Genomic DNA, 6,287 nt, shown 5'->3' on the forward strand with positions numbered 1-6,287 from the left:
CAACGGGCAGAGAATTCCAGAGATTCACCACCCTTTGAGTGAAGAAGTTCCTCCTCAACTCCGTTCTAAACCTCCCCCCCTTATCTTGAGGCTGTGCCCTCTAGGCCTGTTATCCTTTCTGAGCGGGAAGAGTCTCTCCACCTCTATCCTATCCATCCCATTCATTATCTTATACGTGAACATGTGCATCACCCCATAACAGGCAGGCTCTCAGTGTGAGATCAAACTCATTTCAGAGTCATATATAACACCAAGTTCACAGTCTGATTCACACTGACAGGGAGTTAGTTGCTGTGTTTTATGAAGAGTTAGACAATAATACAGTCTGTGTGTTGTGAGTGACACACATGTTAATTTTTGATGGTGGATTGAATGTATTAGGCAAATCAGACTGAACAAATCCGATGGTTTCAATGTTCCATTTGGAAAAATAATCTGTTTTTGTATATTTAATTTGGTGTATAATTGTAGAGCAATTAATTAGCAAAAATGTAAATAACAGAATCGATAAATGAGAGATGCAGCCTGTGAGCGTGATGTGTATCTGTGGTATTGGCAGCTGAGTTTCTGTGTGTTTGTCAGTAAGATTATACTCTTAGGGATCATTTCTATAGTGTTTTCTGAGAGAAATGTGTTTCTAAAGTGTGTGGTCTCCCAATCCATGAGGAGGATTTCTAGTGTTCTCTTCTGAGCAGGAAGCTGGCACCGAGTGTTACTTTTAGTAACTGCTCAGTGTCATTGATGAGTGTTCCTTCTCTCTCTTGTAAAGAGGTGGAGGAAGGGAGCACAGTCTGAGTGGATTGTCTGTAAAATTTTGTGGAAGTTGTTTTGTTGGGGGGTGTTCAAAATGTGAACTCTGGCCTTTGTTTTCAGTCTATCTGTGCCAGTGGGGGCTACTGTGTGTGACACATACTGTTGGTGTCTTGGTGGCAGTGCGTATACAGAATGGAAATCCTGGTTAACAGTGGTTGGATCAAACTCTGATCAGTGCTAACCACCGTGCCGCCATTGTGTTTGGGATCCATGGTTGAGTGGTTATGGTCAACAAGATTAAGGTGTACAAAAGTCTGAGGGAGGTAGATTGGGTGGGCAGGAAGGAACTTTTCCCTTTAGTAAACAGGGGGCATAGATTTAGGGTAAGTAGCAGGAAATGTAGAGAGGATTAGAGGAAATACATTTTCACTATCCAGTCCCTTCACACCAATGCCATGGTTAAGAAACCCCACCAATGCCTCTACTTTCTCAGGAGGCGAAGGAAATTTGCCATGTCCGCTATGACTCTCACCAGCTTTTACAGGTACACCGTAGAAAGCTTCCTTTCTGGTTATATCACAGCTTGGTCTGGGCTCCTGCTCTGTCCAAGACCACAAGGATTTACAAAGAGTTGTGAATGTAGCTCAGTGCATTCTGCAAACCAGCCTCCCATCCATTAACTCTGTCTACACTTCCCGCTGCTTCAGAAAAGCAGCCAGCATAATCAAGGACAACATACACCCTGGACATTCTCTCTTCCACCTTGTTCCATTGGGAAAAAGATACAAAAGTCTGAAATCACACACAATGGACCTCCCTCATATTAAGTTGATCTTTCTTTACATGCTAGTTGTGACTGTAACACTACATTCTGTAACCTCTCCTTTCCTTTCTATGAACGGTATGCTTTGTCTCTATAACACACAGGAAACAATATTCTTCACTGTATAATACTATTTAAGTACCCAATGACTCTGGACATTCTCTCTTCCATCTTCTGTCGGGGAAAAAGATACAAAAGTCTGAGGTTCCGTACCGACCGACTCAAGAACAGCTTCTTCCCTGCTGCTGTCAGACTTTTGAATGGACCTACCTTGCACTAACTTGATCTTTCTCGACACCCTCGCTATAACTGTAACACTACATTCTGCACTCTGGTTTTCTTATCTATGAACGGTATGCTTTGTCTGTATAATGGACAAGAACCAATACTTTTCACTGTATACTAATACATGTGACAACAATAAATCAAATCAAATTGGAACCTTCTACACTTAAGAATTAAGATAAGTATTTGAAAGACCTCAGCATACAAGGTGTGTGAAAACACAATTAAAAGGGACACGTGTTTCAGAAGGAGCACAGAGACAACTCTTTCTGCATTGTAGTATCTCATACACACAGTTCCAAATCAAACTTCTCCTTTTGTTAATTTTATAGACAATCCACTCAGACTGTGTTCCCTTCCTCCACCTCCCTATAAGAGAGAGAAGGAACACTCATCAATGACACTGAGCAGTTACTGAAAGCAACACTCAGTACCAGCTTCCTGCTCAGAAAAGAACACTAGAAATCCTCCTCATGGATTGGGAGACCACACACTTTAGAAACACATTTCTCTCAGAAAACACTATAGAAATGATCCCTAAGAGTATAAGCTCACTGATAACCACACAGAAACTCAGCTGCCAATACCACAGATACACATCACGCTCACGGGCTGCATCTCTCATTTATCGATTCTGTTATTTACATTTTTGCTAATTAATTCCTCTACAATTATACACCAAATTAAATATAGAAAAACAGATTATTTTTCCAAATGGAACATTGAAACCATCAGATTTGTAAATGCTAATTTCCATAATATATTCAATCCACCAATCAAAAGTTTTTGTTTTTGCAAATTATATTTATTCATAAATACCAAAGTGTGATAATCTTTAGGTTCTTTAGGTATATCATGTTATGCTCTGAGATACTTCAACACACTCAAAGCAACATCACAGATATTTTCCAATGGTCTGTATAAATGGTGTAAAAGTAGTTAAAGATTGTCGATATGGAACAAATTGGACTTTGAGGTGTTTCAGTCACAGGGACAGGGGGTACAGCAGTCCAACTACTTGGAGTGTTTGATGGCAGTGTAGGTCAGACCCATCCTTCACAACCCAGGGGACAGATACTGTCTCAGTACGTACTCACACAGAGTGTTTCTGTACCCAAAATCTACACACAGCTTGGTGCATACACACACAAAAGGGGGCTCTCAGGATTGGGACCATATTAGACATGCTTTTCCCCTTCATCTCAAGGTTTATACATTGTGTTCCTGCGAGCATGGTTTATTTTTGGTCTCCAGATACAGTGGAAAATGTCTCAGCTGATTGTCATAGTGCGGGAGTGAGGAATGGGTCAGACCTGCGCCACATACAGTAACACCCAGAATGTCTCACATCTGATCACCAGGTTTTTACTTGGAATGGACAGGAAGCGTTGCTCCCACATTCCCAGCTTTCGGTTCATTCTACCTACTCACTCCATCCAGCTTCTAATGCACACCCTGATCCCTCCGAACCATATCCCCAGCACCCTGAGACTGTCTGACCTGACAGGGAAGGGGACTAAGGGATGGGTCCACCCAGTTCCCAAAGAACATGGTCTCACTCTCACCATGACTTACCTTGGCACCCAGGGCCAGTTTGAACAGTAATGTCGTTCATGTAGAAGGAAACTTTCACCTGAGAACCTCTGCTGTCTGGGATCGACACACCTCTAATACCCAATCCCTTCCTGATATACTCAGCACAGGGTTCTGTACAAACAGGGTGAGAGAGAGAGAGAGAGAGACACAGTGAGAGACAGAGAGAGAGACAGACAGACAGAGGGACACAGTGAAAGACAGAGAGAGAGAGAGAGAGAGACAAACAAAGAACAAAAACAGCCCGGGAAACAGGCCCTTCGGCCCAACGAGCCCACACTGCCATTTTAACATTAACATTATCGTAAGGCAAGACTTCCACTTGACAAAGCCATGCTTCGTATCCCTAATCAGATCGCAATGCTCCAAGTGCACATACATCCTATCCCTAAGAATCCTCTCCATCAACTTACCTCCCACTGACGTTAAGCTCACCGGCCTATAGTTACCCGGGTTATCCCTCCTACCCTTTTTAAACAACGGTACCACGTTCACTATCCTCCAGTCCTCTGGGACTTCACCTGTGTCCAAAGAAGAGACAAAGATTTGCGTCAGAGGCCCAGCAATCTCATCCCTCGCCTCCCTAAACAGCCGAGGATAAATGCAATCGGGCCCCAGAGATTTATCAGTTTTAATGCTACCTAAAAGCATTCCCTCGGAATGGATAGTTCTTTCAATTGGTCTACCACTCCCTCGATGACCGTACCAGACATCAAGGCCCTCTCCTTCGTGAATACCGACGCAAAGTATTCATTCAGGATCTCCCCCATTCCCTCTGCCTCTCAGCACAATTCCCCATGTCTGTCCCTGAGGAGACCGATTTTACCCCTAGCCACCCTTTTGTTCCTGACATAGGAGTAAAACGCCTTTGGATTCTCCTTAATCCTACCTGTCAAAGCCATTTCATGCCCCTTTTTGCCCTCCTAACTCCCCTTTTGAGATCCCTCCTACTCTCTCTGTATTCCTCCACCGCTCTCTCCGTTCCCAGCTGCTTAGACCTGACATACGCCTCTTGGTGCTTTTCAATGTTGAGTTTGTCATTGGAATTGTTAGTGCTTTTCACTGTTGTGTTAATTGTTGGATTTGTTGGTGTTTCTGAATGTTGTGGTTGTTGTTGGATTTGATGTTTTTTTCACTGTTGTGATTGTCATTGGAATTCTTAGTGTTTTTCACTGTTATGGTTGTTGTTGAATTTGTTGGTGTTTTCAATGTTGAGGTTGTTGTTGGATCTGTCGGTTTTTTTCAATGTTGAGGTTGTTGTTTGACTTGTTAGTGTTTCTCAATGTTGAGGTTGTTGTCAAATTTGTTGGTGTTTTTAACTGTTGAGGTTGTTGTTGAATTTGTTGGTGTTTTTAACTGTTGAGGTTGTTGAATTTGTTTTTGTTTTTTGATCCTAGCTTGTTGAATGTGTTGATGTTTTTCAATGTTGAGGTTGTTGTTGGATTTGTTGGTGCTTTTCAGTGTTGAGATTGTTGTTGAATTTGTTTGGTGCTTTTTCAATGTTGAGGTTGTTGTTAGATTTGTTGGTGTTTTTCAGTGTTGAGTTTCTGGTTGGATTGTTGGTGTTTTTCTACATTGAGGTTGTTGTTTGATTTGTTGGTGTTTTTCAATTTTGAGTTTGTTGTTGGATTTGTTGTTGTTTTTAACTGTTGAGGCTGTTGTTGGATGTGTTGATGCTTTTTCAATGTTCAGGTTGTTGTTGAATATGATGATATTTTTCAATCTTGAGGTTGGTGTTGGATTTGTTTGCGCTTTTCACTGTTGTGGTTCTTGTTAGATTTGTTGGTGTTTTTCAATGTTCAGGTTGTTGTTGTTGGATTTGTTGGTGTTTTTAACTGTTGTGGTATTTGCTGGATTTGTTGGTGTTTTCAATGTTGAGGCTGTTGTTGAATTTGTTGGTGTTTTTCAATGTTGAGTTGTTGTTGGATTTGTTGGTGTTTTCCAATATTGAGGTTGTTGTTGGATTTGTTGGTGTTTTCAATGTTGAGGTTGTTGTTGGATTTGTTGGTGTTTTTCAATGTTGAGGTTGTGTGAAATTTGTTGGTGTTTTCCACCGTTGTGGTTGTTGTTGAAATTGTGTTTTTCAATGTTGATGTTGTTGGATTTGTTGGGTTTTTTTTCAATGTGGAGTTTGTTGTTGGATTTGTTGGTGTTTTTCAATGTTGATGTTGTTGTTGGATTTGTTGGTGTTTTTCACTGTTGTGGTTGTTGTTGAATTTGTTGGTGTTTTCAATGTTGAGGTTTTTGTTGGATTTATTGGTGTTTTCAATGTTGAGGTTGTTGTTGGATTTGTTGTTTTTTTCAATGTTGAGGGCTGTTGTTTGACTTGTTGGTGTTTTACAATGTTGAGGTTGTTGTTGGATTTGTTGGTGTTTTTTTAATGTTGAGGTTGTTGTTGAATTTGTTGGTGTTATTAATTGTTGAGGTTGTTGAATTTATTTTTGGTTTTTGATTCTAGGTTGCTGAATGTGTTGATGTTTTTCAATGTTGAGGTTTTGTTGGATTTGTTGGTGTTTTTCAATGTTGAGGTTCTTCTTAGATTTGTTGCTGTTTTTCAATGTTGGTTTTCTTGTTGGGTTTGTTGGGTTTTTTTACATTGAGGTTGTTGTTCAATTTGTTGGTGTTTTTCAATTCTGAGGTTGTTGTTGGATTTGTTGCTGCTTTTAACTGTTGAGGTCGTTGTTGGATTTGTTGATGTTTTTTCAATGTTCAGGTTGTTGTTGAATTTGATGATATTTTTCAATCTTGAGGTTGATGTTGGATTTGTTTGTGCTTTTCACTGTTGTGGTTCTTGTTGGATTTGTTGGTGTTTTTCAATGTTGAGGTTGTAGTT

The 6,287-nt window shown here is 40.6% G+C and overlaps 2 non-coding genes across 2 annotated transcripts; one reads left to right on the forward strand and one right to left on the reverse strand.

Annotated features, from left to right (window-relative positions):
• Nucleotides 1-583: 583 nt before the first annotated feature.
• Nucleotides 584-800, forward strand: LOC145339707 (small nucleolar RNA U3). The gene has a single exon (XR_013886054.1). It is a non-coding gene; the product is annotated as a small nucleolar RNA U3 (small nucleolar RNA).
• A 1,397-nt stretch (nt 801-2,197) lies between these two features.
• On the reverse strand, nt 2,198-2,414 carry LOC145339708 (small nucleolar RNA U3). Its single transcript, XR_013886055.1, has one exon. It is a non-coding gene; the product is annotated as a small nucleolar RNA U3 (small nucleolar RNA).
• Nucleotides 2,415-6,287: the final 3,873 nt, after the last annotated feature.

Source organism: Carcharhinus amblyrhynchos, unplaced genomic scaffold, assembly GCF_965287045.1.
Source record: "Carcharhinus amblyrhynchos unplaced genomic scaffold, sCarAmb.v2.hapA scaffold_622, whole genome shotgun sequence".
Taxonomy (NCBI): domain Eukaryota; kingdom Metazoa; phylum Chordata; class Chondrichthyes; order Carcharhiniformes; family Carcharhinidae; genus Carcharhinus; species Carcharhinus amblyrhynchos.